Here is a 25,923-nt window from a genome sequence, read left to right as displayed (position 1 = left end):
TCAGGATTATTTTTGAGCCATCCAAATAGATGTGTGGTAAGAAGTAATTTTTAAACCACAATAACATTGTTTCCATTATGAAACAAAAATACTTATTATTCCAATTTAATATATTTGCTCTGGTTAAATTGCCAATATCCCACGGACCCTTAATATGTATTGATGTATATCTGCTTGGCCAAGGAGATGCACAAAAGAGAAGACTCCCAAAACAAAAATAGGTTCCCACATGATAAATTACAGGAGTTTCAGAGTTATAGAATGTGAATGCACAGCTTTAGTCTAGGTTTCTTTCCCTGTAGCCCACTCTCAAAGATCAGAAACATGAAGAATCCTTAAATCCCACTACTATCTAATTCAGGACTATTTCTAAAACAATAAGAGACATTTACTTTCCAGCACAAGTTAAGGATTACCAACTTGAATATCAAACACATGCCACTTTCATTACTCTTTTAATAAGAATTACTTCTGAATCCTTTCCGGAATTGACTTTCTCTCCTACTGTCTACTGACTGTATGAAACTCCTGGTTTTTGAAGTGAGCTGAGTCTCAGATTTATGGTGTTGTAGGTGCATGTTAGAATAGTTGCCGTCCTCGCTGTGTCTTTTGTCCTCATAGCATCGCAAAAGCTTACTGACTTACTCAGTTACTAGACTCACTGACATTCATGGTTTAGCCTATCTTAAACCTGATATTGCAGGGTTACGTCTTAGTGGAGATCAGGTTCTCAAGTCAGTGAAAAAGAAAAAACTACTTATAATCAAAGTTATTACCAAAATCCTCGATAATGATGCCAAATTGGACGCTGTCATACCATCTCACAGCTGAATTCAGTTCAGTGTGTTCCTCCTGCAGCTTTGGAATGAGTTACTTTATTTTCAGCTGAGCACCAGATGAAGGAGTTGGCTTCACTGTAGGGACCATGTTGTAAGAAAACGATCTTTGGTGTCTGGGTACCAGAATTTTATTTAAGGCATCTGATTCTCACACTATGAGAAGCGCAGAGGAACTGAGATAAACTGAAAGAACAGATTCATGTCTCCTACTTTTACTCATCTTACCCATCCACTCAGCACACTGAGAGATGGCAGGTGGAATTTCTGACACCATTGTTTTTTTCTGTCTTTCCTCTTACTCTTTGCCCACCTTTCCAAGGTATATAGTTGGATTTCCACAAGATAAATGCCATTAGTGTTTTTCCCTACTTTCCTGTACTTTCAGGATAGCAGCTGCTGCTATATTTTTTCCCCCTTTCTACAAAAGGAGATGGTGAAACTCGATGGATTTTACACACCTTTTAATGTCCAATGACAAATTTGGCTACCCACACTCTTGTCCCCTGCAAGTGGCACAACTGATAAGTCTGCCCTCAGAGCAGCCATAGCCAGCACTGTTTTTGCACTAGTGAGAGACATTCTTGGCTGCTGCTTCCAGCCCAGAGCCACACTGTTCCCTCCTGAGGTCTGTAAGTGCTCAGACAGACTGTAGAGTCGGGCTTATTAAAATCTGGCTTTAGAGCCATGGTGGTAACAGAATATGATGTGTTAATACTTCCATTTTCATTTTCTGAAATGATTGTGGCATTACTCATTGGAGATGCATTAGACCTCTTGGACATGTTTTTATGCAATTAACTTCACAGAAGTAAAAATGCCAACAAAATTCCAAAATATGGCAGTGTAAAGTTCCAAGTCTGGTTTAATAATACAAAATAACTGCTATTTACATGTAATAAGCCAGAGTATATAAAAATAGGCAAAAACTCATAATGCACTTAACAAACTATTTTAAAAATAGGTAGGTAAGAATTGAAAAATTGCTAGCACAGAGCCTTACATAGATTCATTAAAATTTAATCCCTCTTGTTTTCCTTTATTTTGAACTCTCTGTGTTTAGCATATGGGGTTGTGAAAAGTTTAGTCTTGGCAAAAAGAAAAAGAGAAGTGCTTAAGTTGGAAGAGTTAGTCCTTGGATAACTTATTTCCTCTTTTATTTTGGAAAGATAGATTGGTACAACAGAAAAATTATCAGTAAAGCAAATCTTTTTTCAAATTCCAGTTAACTGTGTGACCTTAGGCAAATGATCTCATTTTCTGAACATCAGTTTCTTATTCTTAGAATCACATATTATTCTGAATTTAAGGCAGTAGGTAATAACATTGCCTTGCAGGATCATTGTTAACAATTTAGGACGGGGTCAGTAAATATTCATTTCCAGAAATCAATAACCATGACATCCCATGCCAACAAGGAAGAGCAAAAACCATATATATCATCATCTTAATAGTCATAGAAAATGTATTTGACAAGATTTCACATCTTTTAATGATGAAAACCCTCAACAAAATGTGTATAGCAAGAATGTGCCTTAAAATATTAAATGCTTTATGTAAACCCATGGTCAACATCATACTCAATGGTGAAAAATTGACAACTTTTCCTCTGAGATCAGGAAGAAGACATGAATATCCATTCTCACCACTACTATTGATTATAGCATTAGAAATCTTAGAGAGAGCAATTAGAAAAGCAAAGGTTATAAAAGATATTCAAATTGGAAAATAAAAAGTTAAACTGCCACTATTTGTAGATGTCAACATAATATGCATAGAAATTCCAGTCGCCAATAAAAAGCTATTAGAAGTAATAAATGAATACAGTAAAATGGCAGTCAACAAAATTAATATATAAAAATCTATTACACTTATATATGCAAGTACTAATCTAGCAGAAAGAGAAATAAGGAAAGTAATTCCACCAGAAAGATTTAAATACCTTGGAATAAATTCAGCCAAAAAAGCGAAAGACCTGTGCAGTGAAAACTTTTAGACATTATAGAATGAAATAAAAGATGTACAGACAGACCTGAGTTTATATACTCACTCTGCTAATTACCATCTAGGAGAAGTAACTTTGATCTCTCAGAATCTCAGTTTATCTATCTGAAAACTTGAATGTATTGGGGATTAAAAGAAATAATGTCTGAAAAAAAAAAGACACAAAGAGATGCTCCTAGATTGAAAAATTAACATTGTTAAAATGACCAGATATTCTAATATAGTAGTTTGAGTCTATGCAATCCCTATCAAAATCCCAATGGCATTCTTTACCAAAAATCATGAAGTTTATTTGGAACCATAAAAAAACCCAAAGAGCACCCCCCAAAATGGAGGCATCATGTTCCCTAACTTCAAACTATACTACAAAGTGATAGCAATTTAAACAATTTGGTATTGGAATAAAAACAGATACACAGAATTGAGAGCTCAGAGATATAACCACACACATATGGACAATAAATTTATGACAAAGGAGTCAAAATCAAGTCAATATATTTATGACAAAGGAGAAAGAGAAATAAGGAAAGTTTACAATGGAGGTAGGAAAGTCTCTTCCATAAATGGCGTTGGGAAAACAGACAGCTACATGCAAAAGAATGAAAACAGACCACTATCTAATATCATACACAAGAATTACTTCAAAATAGATTTAAAAGTCTTGGATGTCAAACCTTTATCTTGAGACTGGTGGCAAGATGGTAGCAGATTGAAGATTCAAGGCTTACCTCCTCCATGTACTCATAGCTAGCTTGCAGCAGAACAAAACCACTAATTCCTGAAGGAAATATAAATGATTGCAGCACAAACTAGAAATAACTTCTATAGAAGGGGGCACCCAGAAAGCAGTGGAATGGGCCAAACAGCTAGCCCCCCTCAATACCTCCTCACCCCAGCAGTAGAGTGGAATTGGCAGGGTCCTTGTGCAGTAGCCCTTGACAGAGCTCAGTGAACACTGGGACTGGATGTGGAAGCAGACTCACCACTGCAGCCCCCCACAAGCCTTAGGAAACTCCAGGTTGGCTCGCTCCTGCAAGCAGGCCTACTGGTGGTAGCTCCTGGAAGAACTTATCAAGGCTCAGGAAGGGACCTGGCAGCACACCCACCATAGTAGCACCCCCACGGACTTCAGTGAGACCCAGGAAAGGATCCTGAAAGAAGCTCAGATCCAATAGGTCCTGGCAAGTGGTGGGGCAGCCCTGCTAAGGGGAACAGATGTGACAGGCCCTGGCAGAAGCCATTGGAACAGAACTGCAAACCAGAGGGACACTGTTTATACAGATAGTCTCTTGGATAGGAGTGGACTTGATTATCCCTTTGATAGATCAGTACAGACTTCCACAAGGTTGACACTGAGGAGAGTTACACTACATTGAACAGGAGGTGGGTGGAGAGAAGAACTTGTGGTGTGGAATAGGAAACATTAACGACAGGGCAGTCAGCTCAGCCAGAGGCCCTGGTGAGGGGGTCACAGAGGCTGTGTGGAGGAGTACTCCCTTGAAAGAGTGGAAAACCTCATGGAGGAGTGGGGTGCTCCACACAGACTGGGTCCCCACTAAAGACGATAGCAGAACAGACATTCTGATCTGCATTCCCCCTTTTATTTTTTTAATATATATATATTTTTAATTTACTTATTTATTTATACAAGCACTGGGTACAGTCAGAAGCACGGGAGGGTGAGAGAATTCACCAGAGCCAGAGCGGGGAGCAGAGCAGGCAAACTGACGAAGTACACTGCTGAGGGGAGCAGCGGGCGGCAGGAGAGGTCTGCACGCCATGTGGGACCCTCCTCCAGTGGCTGGGGAGCAGCCGGGGATCGAACTGGCGCTGCAGAGGCTGCGGGCAGCTTTGCAATCCAGCGCTCAATCGCTGCGCCACCGGGGAGGCCCTGCATTCCCCCTTCTAACCCTGAGACTGCTACTTACTTTTTGAAGTACACTAAGTATACAGGGACTGCACAGGGTGATAGAAAAATAAAAGGTACTACTTAGCTTATAATGAAAATCTCCCAGTTCCTGCTATTCAGAGGCAACTGCTTTCAATCCTTTAAGTTTGTCTTCTGTATTCCCCTCCATATTTTAGATTCTTTTTTTTTTTTTTAAGATTTATTTATCTACGCAAGAACTGGGGTATAGGCCAGAGGGGCAGGAGGGTGAGAGGATTCACCAGAGACAGAGCAGGGAGCAGAACCTGCAGATGGACCAAAAACACTGCTGAGAGGAGCAGCGGGCGAGACAGGAGGAGTCTGCCACGCCATGTGGGTATCTCCCTGGCCAGCCAAGAATCAAACTGCAGAGGCTGCAGACAGCTCCACAGTGCTGTGCTCAACCCGCCATGCCACCTGGGAGGCCCCTATTTCTAGATTCTTGTATTGATTTATTTTGAAAGTTTTAGACATTTTCTATTAATTTTACACAACAGGAGAAGAGTATTTTGCTATCCCACACACACCAAGGGATCCATATCCCTGCCACTAACACATAAACACAAACATACACACACACCCTCTACCTAGCAGCTATACCACAATTTTTTTTGTGTGTGGTTTGCATTGAGTTTTATTTTTCATGAGCCCTATTCCTTCCTTCCTTCAGCTAAACCCTGTCAAGTGTGAATCTTTTCATTGTCACCATAGTTTGGCCTTTGTTAAGTGTCACATAGTTGGAATCATATAATATGTAGCCTTTTCTATTGGCTTTTTAAAAATCTAGTAATATGCATATGAGGTTCCTTCTCAAGGCATAGGGATTATACTGAATCTAAAGATTATGTTGGAAAGAAGTGGCATTGATATTGTGCATTCCTATCCACAATTACAGACTGTCTCTCCATTTGTTCAGCTCTTTTTTGATTTTGTACATGAGAGTCTAATAGTTTTTCTTGGATAGAGCTTGTATATATTTTGTTAGGTTTATATCTATATATTATAGTTGGGGATTTGATAATGTAAGTGATGTATTTTAAATTTTAAATTCTATTTGCTCATTGCTGGTCTTTGGGAACATGATTGATGACTTTATTAAACATGTATCCTTCATCCATGCTATTATCACTCAGTGGAGGTTTTGTTGATGATTCTTTTTGATCTTCTACATAAATGATCATGTCATCTGCAAATACAGTTTTTTCTTTCTTTTCTAGGTTTATTACAGTATTCAGGACTTCTAGGAGTATGCCAAATGCATAAGACAAGACTCATGCTAGCTACAAGATTTTTTGTAGTAATTCTTTATCAAGTCAGGAAGTTTTCCACTACTCCTGTTTAGCTAAGAGTTTGTTGGAAATCGGTTTTAGAATTTTGTCAAATGCTTTTCTGTATCTATTGCTGCCATAATGTGTATTTTTTCTTCATTAGCCTGTTGATAATATAGATTACATCGCTTGATTTTCCAATGCTGAACCAGCTAGGAAAAATCCCACTTGGTTGTAATATATAATTCTTTCTATATACCTTTGGATTTGACTTGGTAACATTTTCTTGAGTATTTCTTGGATTTGACTTGCTAACATTTCTTGAGTATGTCATGAGATGTATTGTTTCATGATTTTCTTTTCTTATAATGTCTTTGTCAGCTTTTCCTTTTTTTAATTTTATACATTTTTTACATCATTTTTCATTTTTGCACAATGTATGCATTTTCATCTTGGTTATGGTCCCCATACAATTCCCACCCCCCCTTATTTTGATCCTACTCCCTCTTCCCCCCTGCCCCCCATAGTGTGTCTCTGGTTTATAGTTGCTTGTTGATTTTGATTTTTACTTTATTAGAATTAGGTTTTTTCCTGGTCTCTTATTTAGGTTTTCTAAATTCCTGCTATGAGTGAAACCATCCAGTATTTTTTCTTATTCTTTCTGGCTTATTTCGCTGAGCATGATCCCTTCCAGCTCCATCCATGTTACTGCAAATTGCATGAGTTTATCTTTTTGATTGCTGAGTAATATTCCATTTGTATATGTACCACATCTTCTTGATGCAGTCATCTATTTTTGGGCATTTAGGTTGTCTCCATAGCTTAGCTATTGTAAAGAGTGATTCTATAAACATAGGGGTGCAGGTGCCCTTTTGAATTGATGTTTCTGTGTCCTTTGGGTAAATACCTAGGAGTGGAATTTCTGGATCATATGGAAGCTCCATCTTTAGTAGATCGAGGTATCTCCCCACAGCTCTTCATAGTGGTTGGATCAGCAGTGCAGGAAAGTTCCTTTTTCTCCACATCCTCTCCAACCTTTGTTGTTGCTAGTTTTTTAAATATATGCCATTCTCACTGGTGTAAGATGGTATCTCATTGTAGTTTTGATTTGCATTTCCCTGATTACCAGTGATGTTGAGCATTTTTTCATATGCCTGTTGGCCATTTGCATTTCCTCTTTGGAGAAGTTTCTTTTTAGCTCTTCTGCCCATTTTTTGACTGGGTTATATACTTTGTTTTTGTTGAGTTTCGTTAACTCTTTCTAGATTTTTGTGATCAGTCCTTTATCATTAGTGTTGTGTGCAAAAAATTTCTTCCTATCAGTGGGGTCTCTCATTGTTTTGGTTACTGTCTCTTTTGCTGTACAGAAGCTCTTTAATTTGATGTAGCCCCAGCTGTTTATTTTTGCCCTCACTATCACTGCTTTGGGTGATGTGTCTTTAAAGATGTTACTGAGGTGTATGTTAGGTAGTGTTTCACTTATATTTCCTTCTATATATTTTATGGGTTCAGGTTTTATGTCTGAGTTGGTTTTTGTACATGGTGTGAGGTGGGAGTCAAGCTTTATTGTTTTGTATGTACTGACCCAGTTTTCCCAGAACCATTTATTGAACAAACTTTCTTTGCCCCATTGCATATTCTTTGCTCCTTTGTCAAAGATTAGTTGACCATAAATATGTGGGTTTATTTCTGGATTTTCTATTCAGTTCCATTGGTCCGTGTGTCTGTTCTTGTTCCAATACCATGCAGTTTTGATTATTATGGCTTTGTAGTATAGTTTGAAGTCTGGGAGTGTGATACCTCCAGTCTCTTCTTTTTTTTTTTTCAGGAGAGCTTTGGCTATTCAGGGTTTTTGGTGGCTCCATATGAATTTCATCAATAATTGTTCTATTTCTTTGAAGGATGTCATTGAAATTTTTATTGGAATAGCATTGAATCTATAAATTGCTTTTGGTAAGATGGCCATTTTGATAATGTTAATTCTTCCAATCCATGAGCAGGGGATGTCTTTCCATTTCTTTGTGTCTTTTTCTTTATCTTTTAACAGTGTTTTATAGTTTCTTTGCATAGGTCCTCTACCTCTTCTGTTAGGTTTATTTCCAAGTATTTGATTTTTTTTGTGTCAATAATAAAAAGGATGTTTTTCTTGTTTTCTTCTTCTTCAGATTCATTGTTTGTGTATAGGAAGGCTACTGATTTTTGCATGTTGATTTTGTATCCTGCTACTTTACTAAACTGATTGATTAGTATGATTAGTTTTTCTGTGGAGTTTTTTGGGTTCTCTATGTATATCATCATATAATCTGTGAATAGTGATAGTTTAACTTCTGCCTTCCCTATTTGGATTCCTTGAATGTCTTTCTCTTGTCTTATTGTTCTGGCTAGGACTTCCAGTATTATATTGAAAAGCAGTGGTGAGAGTGAACATCCTTGTCTTGTTTCAGATCTTAATGGAAATGCTTTTAACTTTTCAACATTGAGAATGATATTGGCTATGAACTTGTCATCTATGGCCTTTATGATGTTGAGGTATGTTCCTTGTTTCCTGAGGATTTCAAGGGCCTTTATCATAAATGGGTGTTGTACTTTGTTGAAAGCTTTCTCCGCATCTAATGATATTATCATATGGTTTTTATATTTCTTTTTGTTGATGCGTTGGATTATATTGATTGATTTTCAGATGTTGAACCTTGTGTCCCTGGAATAAATCCTACTTGGTCATGGTGAATTATCTTGTGGATACATTGTTGGATTCTGTTAACTAAAATTTTATTGAGGATTTTTGCATCAGTGTTCATCAGAGAGATTGGCCTGTAGTTTTCTTTTTTTGTGTTGTCCTTGTTTGGTTTAGGTATTAGTGTAATGTTGGCTTCATAGAATGTGTTTGGTATTATCCCTTCCTTCTCAATTTTTTGAAAGAGTTTATGAAGGATAGGCACAAGTTCATTTCTGAATGTTTGATAGAATTCATTTGTAAATCCATCTGTTCTTGTTTTTGGGGAGGGTTTTGATTACCATTTCCATTTCACTGCTTGTAATTGACCTGTTAAGGTGTTCTATTTCTTCTTTATTTACCTTTGGGTGATTGCAAAGTTGTAGGAATTTGTCCACCTCTTCTAGATTGTTGAATTTGTTTGCATATAACTGTTCATAGTAGTTACTGATTATTCTTTTGATTTCTGCTGTGTCTGTTGTGATTTCTCCTCTTTCATTTGTGATCCCTTTTATTTGTACTTTCTACCTTTTATCCTTTGTGAGCCCTGCTAGGGGTTTGTCTTTTATTTATTTTTTCAAAGAACCAACTTTTGGTTTCATTGCTCTTTTGGATTGTTTTTTAGTTTCTATTTCATTTATTTCTACTTTGATTTTTATTACTTCCTTTCTTCTACTGGTTTTAGGGTTTTTTGTTGTTCTTTTTCTACATCTTTGAGATGTGAGATTAAGTTGTTTTTTTGAGTTCTTTCTTGTTTCTTTTTTTTAAGATTTATTTATTTATTTATACAAGCACTGGGTACAGTCAGAAGCGCAGGAGGGTGAGAGAATTCACCAGAGCCAGAGCAGGCAGAAGGACTGAAGTACACTGCTGAGGAGAGCAGCGGGCGGCAGGAGAGGTCTGCGCGCCATGTGGGCCATGTGGGACCCTCCTCTGGTGGCCGGGGAGCAGCCGTGGATCGAACTGGCGTTGCAGAGGCTGCGGGCAGCTTCGCAACCCAGCGCTCAACCGCTGCGCCACCGGGGAGGCCCCCTTTCTTGTTTCTTGATGTGAGCCTGTATAGTTATATTTTTTCCTCTTATTACTGCTTTTGCTGCATCCCATACATTTAGGAAATTGGTGTCCTCCTTGTCATTCAACTCAAAGTATTTTTTAATTTCTTCTTTGATCTCCTCATTAGTCCAGTGGTCTTCCAGTAGTATGGGTTTCAATCTCCATGAAGTAGGAGGGTTCCTTGCCTTCCTTTTTTTTTTTTCAAAGATTTATTTATTTATACAAGCACTGGGGTTCAGTCAGAAGTGTGGGAGGGTGAGTGAATTCACCAGAGCCAGAGCAGGAAACACAACAGTCAGACTGACGAAATACAATGCTGAGGGGATCAGCGGGCATGGCAGGAGAGGTCTGTCGCACCATGTGGGACCCTCGCCGGTGGCTGGGGATCTAACCGGCACTGCAGAGGCTGTGGGCAGCTTTGCAACCCAGCGCTCAACCACTGCGCCACCAGGGGAGGCCCTCTTGCCTTCATTTTATGGTATATTTCTTGTTTGATGCCTTCATGGTCAGAGAAGATGGTTGGTATTTCAATCTTGGTGTATCTATTGAGGTTTATCTTGTATCCCAGTATGTGATCAATCCTGGAGAATGATCGTGTGCACTTGAGAAAAATGTGTACTCAGATTTTTTAGGGGTTATTGTTCTATAGATGTCTGTTAAGTCCATGAGGTCTAGAGCCTTATTTAGAGGTTTAGTGTCCTTACTTATTTTTTGTCTCATTGATTTATCCATTGTTGATTGTGGTGTGTTGAAGTCTCCTACTACATATGTATTTTCTCTGATGTCTGTTTTCAGAGATAATAATAGTTGTCTAATATATTTTGGTGCGCCTTCATTTGGTGAGTATATGTTAATGAGGGTTATGTTCTTCTTGATGTATTGTCCCCTTGATCATAATATTGTGACCGTCTGGGTCTCTTTTTACCTTTTTGAGTTTGAAATCTGTTTTATGTGATATAAGTATAGCTGTTCCTGTCTTCTTTTTTGGTCCATTTGCTTATAGGATTGTTTTACATCCTTTTACTTTCAGTCTGTTTTTATCTTTTGTAGTTAAATATGTTTCCTAGACACAGGAAAGGTTGGGTTTTGTTTCTTAATCCAGCCTGAGACTCTGTGTCTTTTTATTGAAGAGTTTAGTCTGCTTACATGTAGAGTTAATATTGATATGTTAGTGTCTATATTTGCCATTTTGTCTTTTCTCTGGTTTTATTTATTTATTTTTTAATTAATTTTTTTGTCCTGTTTCATTCCTATTCATCCCTCTGTTGGTTCTGGATTTAGGACTCCTTGTGGTATTTTTTGGAGTGGGGATTTAGTTGTAATGAAATTCCAGAGTTTCTGTTTGTCTGGGAAGGTCCTTATTCTTTCTTCATAGAGTAAAGTAAGTTTTGCAGGAAAGAGTATTCTTGGTTGGCATTTGTTGTTTTGGAGTTTGTTGGCTATGTCCCTCCACTCTCTCCTTGCCCACAGTGTTTCTTCAGAGAAGTCTGAAGTCAGGCTGATTGGTTTTCCTTTGTATGTTACCTGTTTCTTCCCTCTTGTCAGCTTCATTACTTTTTCCTTGTCTTGGATTCTTGGGAACTTTACTCTTATGTGTCTTGCTGATATTTCCTTTCATCATGGAAGTTTGGTGTTCTTCTTGCTTCTTGTATGTCTATTTTCAGCTCCTTCTTCATGTTTGGGAAGTTCTCTTCAATTATTTCCTTGAATATTTTCTCTGTTCCTATGTCTCTCTCCTTTCTTTCTGGGATTACTATAACTCTTACATTTCTTTTCCTCATGGAGTCCAATAGTTCCCAAAGTCTTTCTTCATTCTTTTTTCTTTGTACTTCTCTTTCCTTTTCTGTTTTGGTTCTTTTTATTTCTGTGTCTTTGAGAGTACTTATTCATTCTTCCATTTCATCTATTCTGCTTTCATTGCTTTTCCCAGAGTTCTTTAGCTCCTCCATTAATCCTTTGATCTCCTGCATTTCTTTCACTTCCCTCTTTAGGGACTCAATTTCATTCTTCTCATCGTTGATTACTTTTCCCATATCATTTTTGATTTCTTTCAGTTTTTTAATCATGGCGATTTTAAATTCTCTATCAGGAAGACTCATAAGTTCCTCTAAGTCAATGGTGTTGCAGTCTGGTGTTTGAGTGTCTTTTTGTGGTGTGTCTTTTCCCTGGGGACATGCTTGGTTGCTTGTAATTTTTTTTCTCCCTGCTGCTTGTTTTCTAAGTTGTCCTATGCATTGGGACACTGTGTTGCTGGTACTGTCCGGCATCTCTTTGGTGTTCTCTTTCTGGGATGTTGGGAACTGGTGGTCAAATCGAGTCCAATACTGTTATGCCAGAAGTCCAGTAGGGCAGTGGTATTATGGATATGTTAATGATTGCTGTCCCTGAAAATCTCCTCCTTTTGTATTTGTTTAATTCCAGAGGTGAGTCTTGAGGTCCCACAGACTGCCCTGGAAGTGGCTGGATCATCTGCTGGCTGGACTCCAAATTTCTGGATCCCCTTCTGGGCTCTGACTTGTTGATAAGTGGAACCTGGCCTGTGGGGGCCTACAGCTCACCTCTGACTGTGGGGACAGCCCTTTCTCTATTTCATACAACAGCATTGGTGAGGTCCGAAGGGGTGCAGAATTCCCTGTCTTAAATATGGCAAGTCTGCTCGGTGCTTCCCTGTACCCTGGGTCTGCCCAGGTGGTGGCTGGATCCCCCTCTAAGCTCTGAATGGGGGGACTTGCTTGTGGGAGCCTTTGGCTTACCTCTGACTGTGGGGACAGGCCTTTCTCAGTCCACACAACAGCTTTGGTGAGGTCTGGATGCACGCAGAATTCCCTGTCTAAATATGGCGTGTCTGCCGGGTGCTTTCCTGCACCTTGGGTCTGCCTCTGGATGAATGGACCCCCCTATGGGCTCCCATTCACTGCCAGGCGGGGCCTAGCTTGTGGGGGCCTTCAGCTCCCCTCTGACTGTGGAGACAGTTCCATACAACAGCTTTGGTGAGGTCCTGATGGGCGCAGAATTCCCTGTCTAAATATGGCTCGTCTGCCGGGCGCTTCCCTGCACCTTGAGTCTTATACCACAATTTTTTGGTAAGCAACTGAATCCTCTAATGGTTATGTAAGAATTATTCACAGCCGAGGGATTGTGAGTATTATAATTGCGTATCTTCCATAATTTCTGCTTTTTCTAAAATTGACATCAAGGAAGGACTATTCCTGTGACCATGTCTGTATGACCTAGTTAAATAATGTTCAAATCTCAGAAAAATCGTAGTCTCTAATCATTCTACTGGCCAGCATCTTTTGTTCTTTTCAAACATTTGTTATCTGCATCTCTCTCAAATGCTAATTTTGAGGTTTGTTAACTTATAGCTACAAGGTCTATCTGAGATCTCCTCTGTCAACCTGGAGATCCTCCTTGCTGCCAGGCAATTCTTGGGAAAGATCTTAGGTTGTATCCAAGTGTAGTAGAAAATCAAACGCCATTGTGGTGAGGAGCTAGGACAGAATGGTCATGTTACAGGGTGTGATTGCCATAAAAAAGGGGAGGTTCCATGTTCCCTTACCACCTAAGGGAAGATGGAACTGAGAGGAAGTTACAAAAAGACTTGGAAAAGGATTTGGACAAAAAGACTTGGAAGAAGACTAGGAGGGGAGACACGCGGAGCAAAGAGACATGTATAGAATAAGCCATGCTTGCTTCTTGGCTTTCGATTTGTACCAGGGACTTTGAAGACATGGAAAGAGACTGATAGAGTTGAGAAATGTAGAGTCATTTGGAGAAGATGTGGGTGAAAGACCTGTGGGGAGTCTGACAATGGCAGCCATTGATTTGTACTTTGATTTTGCTCCTTTGTCCCAACTCGCTCTGTCCCTTCTGCCCCTTTTCTAGGGTTCCATGCCATAAGGAGCCCTAGACTCATGGTGTGCTTTTAGGCCTCAGTGGCCCCATTTTGGGCACTGAGGGGTTGTTAACTTTGGGTGTTTCATTGGGAAATTTTTCTCCTTTCTTATCAGTCTCTCTCTCTCTCTCTTTCTCCACCCCCCCAACACTAACCCTATTAAAGGTTTTACACCTCTAAGAGTATGCTTTGTCTTTATGCTGCAGAGGACAGCATCTATTTATTTTTATATCAAAGGGGCAGGTTTATTATATTTTAAAAAAGGAAAAAAGGAAAGGAAAAGAGGAGGCATGCACTGACACAAGCATGCAAGAAGAGCTACTGCTGCTGTTCTGCAAAGGGCAGGCAGGAGAGCTGCCCAGAACCGCTTTAGAGTATGTACATTTGGGGTCAAGGGTGTCCCCCAGACTCCCTGTTAAACAGTGTCAGCTATCCAAGTCTTCAGCATGCTGCAGGGGGCTCTCTGCTTCTCTCCTCTTTGGAGTCCCTGTTTCCTTCACTGCACATCTGTATCTTTCCTGATTTCCTTCTCTATTTTGAGGGAGCTCATCCTTCAGTAATTTCCTGAGAAAGGTTTCATGGTTTTATGATCTAAAATATCTTTGTTCTGTTTTCTCACGTGCTATTTTGACTGGGTTCATATTCTAGGGTAGAAATGACCTTTTCAAATTTGAAATAGATTGTTTTATTGTTCTCAGCTTCCAGTGTTACAACTGGAAGTCTGGTACTCTATTGATTCTTCTTCTTATTTATTATTGTTGACAGTTTACTGAATGACAATTTTATACCAATTCTTCATCCTTTGCAAGAGGTAAAGACTTTCTGTTTTAACACTCTGGTGATGTCTAAGATCTATCCTTGATTCCTGTGGTTTGTGATTTTTGTATGATGAGGTTCAAAGTGGGATTTATTCCTGGGTCCCTTAAACCTAGAAATGCATGCCTTTTAATTCTAGAAAATGTTCTTGTGTTATCACTTGATAATCTGTCTTCTGTTTCTTTTGCTTTCTGTTTTCAGGATTGTTATTTAGATTTTTAACTGCTAGGATAATTCAATAAAGAAAGTCTCCCAATTTCAATATGTCTGCATTATATTTTTGCTTCCTATTTTATTTTTCAATGCTTCTTTTTGAGAGGGTTCAGAACATGACACTCCAAAATATGCTGATCTAGGACATTGGCTCTTGAGCAAAAGGCCCTTGAAAAACAGCAGTACAAGAAAGGCACTCTGACCTCCCTCTGTTTCTTCCTGAAAACAGGAGATAAAACTCCCATGTGAAAGATACTCTCCCTGGACCAGGAAAAAAAGAGCATTCTTATCACCACAGCCCCAGAGTCAAGGCCAGAAGTGTCTCTACAAACAAACCTTGTTAAGATAACCCTTATCTTCTCTTAGCCTCCCTATGTAGTTTAGATACTTTTTCACAATTAGTACTTTTTTCTGATCTAGAATAGAAGCACTTAGGTTATATACTTTTTGGATCTTTATTTTCCTGTGAAGGTTTCCATGTTCAAGTAAAATCAAATTTAATGCTTTTCTTCTGTTCATCTGTCTGAAGTCAACTTAATTCTCAGGCCCAGTGGGAGACCCTAAGAATGGAGAGGAAAAGCTTTACCTTCCCTGCATATTGAGAGGTTTACTTCTGCATTATGCTGCATCTTCTTTTAGACTATTATAATTTCTGCGATTACCTTTTTGACAAAATTAATTTAAATGCGTTAGAGTTTCTTTTTGTTCACCCCTCCCCTCCTATCTTTATTTTCTCTGTTTCCTTCTTTCCTGCTTGTTCAATCTTTGTCTTCATGTTAAACCATCACTTCCTTACCTGGTGATGCCTGGCTATTTGGTTTTAAAGAAAATATTATTGGAAGCTCTGTTTCTGGATACTGTTTATCAGTTTATGGACTTGCCACAGGGTGACTGAATGCAGGATCTGGCTCTCTCACTGGGGTACTATCAAATTAACTTCTAGAGTCTTTTCTTTGGAGTGAAATCAGTTTCCTAAAAAGGAAAGTTTCCCATTTCTTACCTAATGTTATAAAATTGGCTGCAAATATTTTTAGAGTCCAGTAGAGTAAAGGTACTGGTGAAGAGAGTGAAGGGGAGCAGCAAATTTTTATCATTCCCCCAAAGTTAAAAACTCTTTGGAGAATGAGTCAAATCTTATTCATTCTAGTGTCCCTTGTGGCATTGATCTAGGTGCCTTACCGAGGTGGGGATGCGTGAAAGTTTAACTGGGATATTTGTCACACTATTATTTATCAGGGTTGATTTGAGAACTTACTAGATGTTCCATGCTCCCCTTAAGATATGTGTGGGAGGGTGGTAGGTTTTGATAAAGAGGGACTGCTATATGATCATGGTGAGTATGTTGCTGAGTCTCCAACTGTGAGATAGACAGTAAAATAGTTGACGTATTTGTGAAGTGCTTAAAATAGTTCTAGTACAGAAACTATTGATTGATTCATAATTATCAGTGATTTAAAATCAAATGATTTGATTTTGGATTTGACATATGTATTAAACCATGTGTTTGGGTTTATAGTTTTGTTAAAGTGATCTTACTTGAAGGACATCCTACCCTCATCCTACCCTCAAAGTGGATGAAGGACCTAAATGCAAGACCAGATACCGTAAAACTACTAGAACAAAGCATAAAGAAAAAACTCCTTGACATTGATCATGGCAACAATTTTTGGATATGACACCATAAAACACACATTCCAAAAGCAAAACCAAACAATTGAACTATATCAAACTAAATGACTTCTGTACAACAAAAGAAACAACCAGAAAAACACAAAGGCAACCAACAGAATGGGAGAAATATTGGCAAATCATCTGTCTGTGAGGGGTTAATACCCCAAATATATAAGGGAAGTATATATATATATAATATATATGTCAAGTGTATATATATGTGTATGACATATATATGACATATATATATGTCAAGTAAAAACCCTGAACAATCTGATTTTAAAAAAATGAGTGGAGTAAATACATTTTCCAAAGAATACACACACACATGTGGCCACCAGATAGACATGTGAAAAGATGCTCATTGCTAATCATAAGGAAAATGCAAATCAAAACCATAATGAGACATCACCTTATAGTTAGAATGGTTATTATCAAAAAGACAGGTGATAACATGTTGCCAGGTGTGTGAAGAAAAGGAAACTCTAATGTACTGTTTATGGAGATGTAAATTGGTTAAGCTGCAGTAGAAAACAGTATGGTGGTTACTCAGAAAATTAAAAATAGAGCTAACATATGATACACCGATCTCACTTCTGAGTATTTATTGAAAAGAAATGGAATCACTATCTTGAAGAGAAATGTTCACCCTCAATTCATGGCAGCATTATTCACAATAAACATGGCATAGGAACCTAAGTGTCCATCAGTGAATTAATGAGTACAGAAAATGTGACATATGGACACACAATAGAATATTTTTCAGCCATAAAAAGATGGAAACTCTGCCATTTGTGACAACCTTGAGGGCATTATGCTGAATGAAATAAGTCAGACAGAGAAAAACAAAACTGTTCTCACTTCCATTTGGAATCAGAAAAAGCTCAACTCAAAGAAATAGAGAGTGGAATTGTGGTTGTCCGGGACTGGAAGATGGGAGAAATGACATTGTTCATTCAAGAGCACAAACGCCCAGTTATGAGATGGGTAAGTTCTAGGCATTTAATGTACAAAATAGGGTGAAAATAAACAACAATACTGTTATACTGTTATACATGTATGTATATATATATTTGTATATAGACACGTATATTATACACACACACACTTGAAAGCAAGGGAGTAGATCTTAAAAGTTATCTTCATACACACAATAATGGTACCTATATGAGGGGATGGAGGTTTTATCTAACCTCATTGTGATAATTATTTGGCAATATATACATATGTCATCATCACATTTTACAGCTTAAATTTACATGTTATGTGTCAGTACTATCTCAATAAAGCTGGAGAAAAATGTAAATAACTTACTTTAAAAAACAAACCATCACAGGAGGAAACAGAATGAAAGAGTAAAATGTTATTAAAGAGAATAGCAGAGGGCCTCCCACCGTGGTGCAGCGGTTGAGTGCTGGCCTGCGAGGCTGCCCGCAGCTTCTGCAGCACCTGTTCGTTCCCCAGCCACCGGCAAGGGTCTCACAAAAAAAAAAAAAAAAAAGAGAGAGAGAGAGAGAGAGAGAGAAAAACCCGAAGAAGTCACTTTGCTCGGGGGTAGGATTCTGCACTCAAAGAGAATCTAGGACTCTTTCCTCCCAGGTGTATGGGGCTTTCTCCAATCCACTTCTGTTTTTGTTTTCCTTCCACTTCAGAGAACTGCTCTGAAGTTCTTTAATTCCTGTAGCCCAGATATTTCCCTTGAGAGGTGGTCGCTCACACAGATATTTGATTCCTCCTTAATAGGCTTATATTTTAAAGATGTGCTAACATTTAAGGACAGGTTTTATTTTCACAGAAGCATATACCACCCAAGATACTTTTGATATAATTTTAGCTGTTTTCTGTTGCCCTTAAAGAAACAAGGTACCTAAAGGACTTTAGCAACAGGAAGCTGAAATCATTAGCATTGTCCCACAAGAGGATCAGAGAGTAGAGGAAAGAAGCGTTAGCACATAATCTAAAATGTGGAAAACTAGGTTAGACCTTTTAGCTAAAGGTCTGTTGTTCTTTGAAGGGCAACTCTGAGACCTGCTAATGCGTTTCCATAATGGCTGCCAATCAACATTGCGTTTCTTTCCCTTGCTGAGATCAAGAGCAACTGAGTTCTCGATAAAGATGCTAGGCTCGAAAAGAAGCTTTGGTTTTTTTTTTTAAACTTATTGAAAGAAAGATCTTGCATAGCTATTGGCATCAACACCAATATATTGCTTTGCTTACTTGTAATGTGTGCAGAGGTCACGCAAAAAGGGAGTTCCTTCCCTCTGCAGTGCACTTGACTGCCTTCAGATACAATGGAAAATAGTAATGATTTAAGCAAATATTATTCATTCAACAAAAATTTACTGATGACCTCCTTGTGTCAGGCACTGGAAGACACTGAGACACAATGTGATTCCAACATGTCAAGCATTCCCATGTGTTTATACTCCTAGCAAGGAAGACAACTAGGAAGTAAGCACACACAAAAATTAAATTGCAACAATAATAAATGCTATTAAGGAGATAAGCACAGTACAATGGATGTCAGCTTAGACATTTTTAAAGGGGTAGGGGAAAAAATCTGAGTTGGCATGAACTTGTTGGGCATCTCCCTGAAGTTGTAATAAGTGTCAGAGCATCTCCCTCTACCTCAGTTTTTGTCTACATATTAGGTACATGTTACTACTTAATTTCACCAATTCATCTGTATTCATCTATGTTACTCACTCACCTTTAAAGGCAGGTTTATGAACTTGTAAGGATTTTGCTGTGTTCTTAGTTCTACTCCGTATGGACTTAAGACAAGCTGAAAGTACAGTATAATGCAAATGGTGGGGTTTACAAAGGATGGAGCCAAGTTCCTTTCATGGGAAATGACGTACATAAAATTTTACCTTCTAGTGAAAACTTGCTCCAATTTTTCCCTTAGGTAATAAACAAAGTCTATAAATTATTTTTTTAATTAAATAACAATAGTGGGTTTCCCTAAAAGTTGGTTTTAATGAATGTCACTTGCTTGACCTAATTTGTAACATTGCCTCCCCATTTTCTAGAGTGTCTAAGAAACTTGAAATATATATTATGTTTTAAAATAATTCCTAGAGAATGTGAGAGAGAGCACATTTCTATTTTTTTCTCTCTCCTTAGTACAGACATACTTCTGGCCTAGAATCTGAACTCACGTTAATTCATGTGCTCTCTTTAGATTGCATTAGTGAAAGTAGTTTGACTCGTTTGATTATTTACCACAGTAAGGCATTACAGAGAAAAAAACATTTCATATCATAAAAATTATTATGAAATTTATCTTTGAAATCCTGGCAAAACATCATGATATGTCTGGGTCATTCAACTGTAAATTCTTGGATAAATTAGGCAAAATCATTAACTTGTTCTTGACTACAACACTTGATTAACGGAGAAAAGTCTCAGGGTTTATCAAAATTATATATATAGGGCCTCCCCTGGTGGCGCAGCGGTTGAGCGCTGGGCTGCAAAGCTGCCCGCAGCCTCTGCAACGCCGGTTCGATCCCCAGCCCTGGTGAGGGTCCCACATGGCGCACAGACCTCTCCTGCTGCGCCCGCTGCTCCCCTCAGCAGTGTATTTTGGGCCAGCTGCCTGTTCTGTGCCCTGCTCTGGCTCTGGTGAATTCTCTCACCCTCCTGTGCTTCTGACTGTACCCAGTGCTTGTATAAATAAATAAATAAATCTTTAAAAAATTATATATATATTTGTACGCATATACATATATAAATATATAAATTTTACCTAAACCTCTGTTCCATATCAGGCCAGTACATTTCCCTGAAGAGATTTCTAGTTTACCATTATCAAGGTAAGGTGTTTTTATTTTTTTGATTTTTTTTCCTGCTGTTAACTATTTATTTGTTTGTTTCCTTTATTGAGGTAACATTGGTTGACAACACTGCATATGATTTAGGGGAATATGTTTATACCGCCTCAGATGATTGTCACCACATCACATCCACCACCAAAGTACCCTTATTCCTTTACCAGAGACCATTGGGTCCCATGACACCTTTATTCCCATCTCCAACCTTCCTCCTCTTCTAGTAGGCTCAATTCTGCAGTTAAGTTTCTAAGATTTTTTTGGTTTAGTTTTGTCAGTTCCTTTGTGGTTTATTTTGTTGTTGTTGTTTTTGAATTCTTTAATTAGCTAAATACCAAACAGGAAGAGTGAATTTAGTGAGTAAAATTAGTAGATTAAAGTTTCAGGAGGATTAGGATATTAATAAAGTCTCAAATATATCTCTTCTAAAATAACTTTCCAGAGTAGAAGCTTATCAGACTCAGCCTTAACAAAGGACTCAATATTAATATATTAATGCATGATACAGTGATGGCATTAAAACTGTATTCTTCATGTAAACTCCATTCTCTTTGGTCTCTTGAATTCACGTTGAAATAAAAATCTGCTGAAGTGTAAGCCCTATCATGTATACAAATCAGGGGCATGATCTTATTCAATATAGCTATTTATTATACCTTGAAGGGCTTAACAGGCATTCAATCCTAATAAATTACTAATTTATTTGACATTTGTTGAGCATCTACAAGCAAGTGTATTATGGAAGACAAGGAGATAGAGGCAAACATCTTAGGAAAGAATTCTGTCTGATTGAGCCTAGACTGGGTTCCAAATACCAGCTTAAGCATTGATATTTGTTCTTTCTGGTCCAGATTTCTTTAACTCTGGACTTTATAAAACCAATAAAAATTGAACATAATTGAAGTTAACCCAAAGGATAAAAAACATACTCATGAGTCCATATTGATATAAATAATTAAATAAATGTGTAAACGGTAGACAAGAGACAATACTTCTTTACAGAAGAGTCCCACTCAATAAGCACTGAAGGAAGCTTGGAAAATAGAAGTAGAAAAATAGAAAGTCACCATTATAAGATGGCAATAATAATTACTACACACATGATCCACCAATGGATACTAAAATTAGAGGATAAAAGTTTAAGGAGCAACAGGATATTTGTATAGTCTCAAAGTATCTCTTCAAAATAATAACTTGACAGCAGAGTACATGGCAGATAACCTTGACCAAAGACTCAAGGTTAACACACCAGTAATAAGGTATAGTGGCATCACATGGCCTCTGATATGATGCCCTGAGAAGGGTTCATCACCTTTCTGCTATTGTTCCCAATAACGCAAACCTCTCACTCTCTTCTTGAGTAAGCATGAGACAAGTCAAAATGAGAGTACATTCTATGAAATTGCTAATCTGTTATCTAAAAAAATTTCAAAGTCCTGAAGGAGAAAGACCAACTTAGGAACTGTAGGAAGACTATGAAGGCATGGCAACCAAGACACTATGGATTCCCGGATTGATTGGATATTGGAACACAAAAAGGACTTTCACAGAAAAAAAAAGGGAGGGAAACCTGAATAAAGTCTGTAATTTAGTTGATAGTGTTGTGTCAATGCTAATTTCCTGGTTTTGATCATTATAATATGACATTATAATTCACACAAAGACATCAAATATTGGGGAAACTGAGCAAAGTATATGTGGGACACTATTCTCTTTTTGCAACAATTCTGTAAGCCTTAAATTATTTCAAACTAAAGAGTTGTCTTTTTTAAACAATGAAAATAGAAGTTACTGCTAGGAAATAAGCACAATTTTCTCTATTAAATGTATCTCTTAAGTTGGAGAGTTTAGGTATGAACCCTTCATCCCTTGGTTCTACTTGTCCACACCTGAAACACATTGTCAAATATTAATTTGGTAAAATGTAACTGTCTTGAAAGGTAGCAGAATATTCTCTTGATTTTCTTCCTATGTCAGCTTTCATTGCATACAAACCAATGTCAGCACTTTCCCTGGAAAAGAGTGGTAAGATCTTTAGAGCAGGTATCTGTGAAAAGTTTACACCCAAGATCCATCAAGGTGCTTACTTCTTCAGCAATCCTTGGTCCTCAGAGTTCTTTCTTTGCAACTCTTTATTCTTTGTTAATAAGCCTTGTTATTGGGTATTGTTGTCCATACAGTACAATATTAAGGTGTGGTAGTTGTTGTTCAAGAGAGATTATGTAGCACCTAAAAGTTCATTTTCTTTTGTTAGAATATATTATATAAGAACATAACAGAGCAGTTCTCAAAACGCTTCCATGACATCTATTATTTGTGGTAGAAAAATGATGAAAGGGGCTGTTATCTTTTTTCATTATGTCTAGTAATTTTGCTTTATTATGTTGCTCCACAATTACATATCTGTCCCATGTATGTTTCTGATTATACACATTACAGAGCATATTCAATAATGCTACTGAAAGCTTAATTCATATAACATTCATAAAATGAACAGTTATAACAAAGCTAATATTATATGATGTCATTCAAGAAATGAAGCTCAGCAACAGGTTTTTTTTAGAAAGATCTTTCTATTTAGGATTCATATCTTGTCAAACCTCAAAAGTTCTTTGTGTTCAACCTTGAAAAATGTTTGACAGTCTGCACCTTTCTGTTTTAATTTTTAACCTTTTTAGACTGAACTATAAATTTTTTTTAAAAAAACTTAATAAAGCCAGCTGTTTTACAGTGTGATTAATGAGAGCAAAAAGTGTCTGGGGTACCTCATTTTTCTTTAATATTTTCTCTTATTCATATTTTTCATTATGTCTGAAACAAAGATAATTTATCATGGTGCTCTCATATACAATCCTGGAGGTTTTTCTTCTGCTGAAATTCAAAAGCGGCAAAGTCAACATTTTGTTTATAATTTCTCTTTTTGCAGGGTATAAAGATTCCAAACTAAGTCTTTTGCTTGAAATACTCAAGGCCAAAATGTAACCAAGTAACTGATAGTTAAGCGTCATTCTTAAAAGTTATTTTACTAGTATTATAAGTACTAGTAAATTCAACTCTTGTACAAAGATTAGAATTATGATATAATCTAATCTCTATTACTCCATTTTGTATTATTACTTAATTAAAATATGCATTGAATTAAGACATATATTTGCAATAGTTATATATTACTGCATCAGAAGTTACCCCAATGCTCAGTAATTTAAAATAGTCATAAACATTTATTAAGCTCAGTTTCTGTGGGTTTGAAACTTGAAGTGTTTTATCTTGGCAGTTCTGGTTCAGTGTCTTTTTTGAAATTGCATTGCAGATATTGGTCTGGGCTGCAGTCATCTGAATCCTTGACTTCGGGTTAGTGGGTCTGCTTCCAAGGTGGCTCACACAAGACTGGAAAGTTGGTGCTGGTTGTTTGCTAGAGGCCTAATTGCTTCTCTGCATGTGCTTCTCCACAGGCAGCTTGAATATCCCACAACACGGCAGCTGACTTTCCACTGGGGACTGCTATTTAAAGATAAGCAAGGTAGGGCCCTCAACGTCTGTTTTGACATAGCCCTAGAAATTTTACCAGGTGATTATTGTTTCCCGAGGTCAGTTTTATTCCACATAAGAAAGTACGATACAAGTGTTTGAATACCAGGAGGTGAGGATCACATGGGCACCTTCTTAGAAGCCTCGTTGCCACAACAGTATTTGTAAATCTATGTAGCAAGCTAGTTCTTTATCTCTTAAATTCATATTAACTGTCAACCTATCTTCATATTTTCTTAACATTTCCAGAGTCTTAATAATTGTTTGGCCATTTGAATTAACAGTTTTCAAAGCACCATTGTAGCAACATTTTACTCCCTCTGTAATGTACATTTAAATGTCAATTGACATAGACTTTCAATATGACAAGTGCATTAACAAATTATCATTCATATTATATCTAGAAGTCTTACTAATATCTTAAAGGAACAATTAAGATAATACTAATAAATCCAAAGACATGTCTTATTCATATTACAGACTATGAAGTTCTGCTTAGGTTTAATGAGAACATACGTGACATCATACCATCAATCACACATGGGTTGATAGATGTCCAAAATGACATTCACTTTTCCAGTGACACATGCTGTAGGGCAGATTTCCATCAAATAACAAGTCCAAAGCCAAACTCGAGAAGGTTTTTTTTTTTTTTGTAAAGACCTTGGTGTATTCTTATATGAACCTTTCTTCCTCCTCACTAAGGTACTAGTGCTAACCTGTATGGGACTACAGCTGTTGTAGAGCATCAGTCTGGTTGCTATGCCTGTTGCCTAATCCTCCTTCCAAATTTGCTCTGTGTCAGGAGTTTTTATGTCTGAAGGGAACTCAGGACCTTAATTCCTGATTGTAAATGGCTCTTAACCTTTGACAGGAAGACAGTGATGTTCTTTTGATTTTATGCTACATTTTATCACCTGGACATCCAAGAAACTCTAATTGTACACTGAGTTTCACAGTCTTTTGTGAACATGTCCATCAGTTTTTGACTCCCAACCCTATAATCTCAGTGATTTAAATATTTTTCAAATTATCTGCAAAGAGAGGCCAAGCTTTCCTTTCATTATCTTCCTATTCTAACTCAAACTCAAATAAAACTCCTTCCTTCTCTTACAGTTATAAGACAAACAGAAAAATTCTAGGAATATTCCTGAACACTAATATTCCTGAACACAGATTTTGGGGGAACCACTTAAAACATCAGGAGCCTACATGTTGATGAGGTATGGGAATTGGGAGGCTCACAGACCCATTCATTCTGGATCCTCCTTGGTCGCTACTTGAGTAACAGATCTTCTCTGTTCTCTGGACTTGGATCCCTGAGACAGTTTTCTGTGATCATTTGGGACAGAATGCTGATAATTAACACTAATGGTCATTTGCCAAGAATATCTAATATTGAAGTTTCCTACCCTTTGGTCTCTTTGTTGCTCATCCAGTGAAATAGCAATTTGAAAATTTTCCACTTTTATGATAAACAATGTTGCCTCATAAGAAGTAGATACCATTTTTCTTTTAATTACTGATAATTAATGCCCATTGCCTCTTTAAGCATTTGGATACAGATGTACCTGGTTCAGAAACTTTTTGCTAATCAAGAGTTTTCAAAAAAGAATACATTTGAGAGGTTAATTTTTTTTAAGATTTATTTATTAATGCATACAAGAACCTAGGTACAGGCCAGATAAGTGGGAGGGTGAGAGGATTCAGGAAACAGAGCAGGGAACAGAACAGGCAGACTGACTGAAATACACTGCAGAGGGAGCAGCAGGTGAGATAGGAGAGGTCTGCTGCGCCATGTGGGTATCTCCGCTGCCGGCCAGGATCAAACCCTCACTGTAGAGGCTGCAGACAGTTTCACAGTGCTGCACTCAACCTGCTCAGCCACCAGGGAGGCCATTGAAAGGTTAATTTTTAAATACCTACAAATTTCTATGGGATTGAAATCTTTAATATCACATCTTTATGAATATCTGCCTGTTATCAGGTTATAGGAGCCCTGAAACAGTCAGTGACCCCACCCCCACCCCAGAGAAGCAGAACCAAAACCATCAGGAGACACCTATCAAGAGATTTACTGCAAGGAATTGTCTTATACAATGGTGGTGTCTGACCAGGGAAGTCTGAAATCTATAGCAGAGGAGTCTGGAAGGGAAGGCTGGGACTGGA

The 25,923-nt window shown here is 37.7% G+C and overlaps 1 protein-coding gene across 3 annotated transcripts in view; it reads left to right on the top strand.

Annotated features, from left to right (window-relative positions):
* The window catches only part of ABCA12 (ATP binding cassette subfamily A member 12), a 286,187-nt gene that overhangs the window by 78,255 nt on the left and 182,009 nt on the right, over positions 1-25,923 (top strand). Inside the window, exon 1 of one of the 3 annotated variants that reach the window (XM_054700068.1) lies at positions 23,713-23,746. The exons of the other annotated variants lie outside the window; for them this stretch is intronic. The gene's annotated coding sequence lies outside the window, so the exon portion shown is untranslated. Of the gene's footprint in view, positions 1-23,712; positions 23,747-25,923 lie in introns of those variants that run through there. 3 annotated transcript variants of the gene reach the window in all.

This window comes from Talpa occidentalis, unplaced genomic scaffold (genome assembly GCF_014898055.3).
Source record: "Talpa occidentalis isolate TD23 unplaced genomic scaffold, MPIMG_talOcc4v2.1 talOcc4.3, whole genome shotgun sequence".
NCBI classification, from domain to species: Eukaryota; Metazoa; Chordata; class Mammalia; order Eulipotyphla; family Talpidae; genus Talpa; species Talpa occidentalis.
The sequence above is the reverse complement of the archived record's forward strand: the minus strand, read 5'-3'. Positions and strand labels throughout refer to the sequence as shown.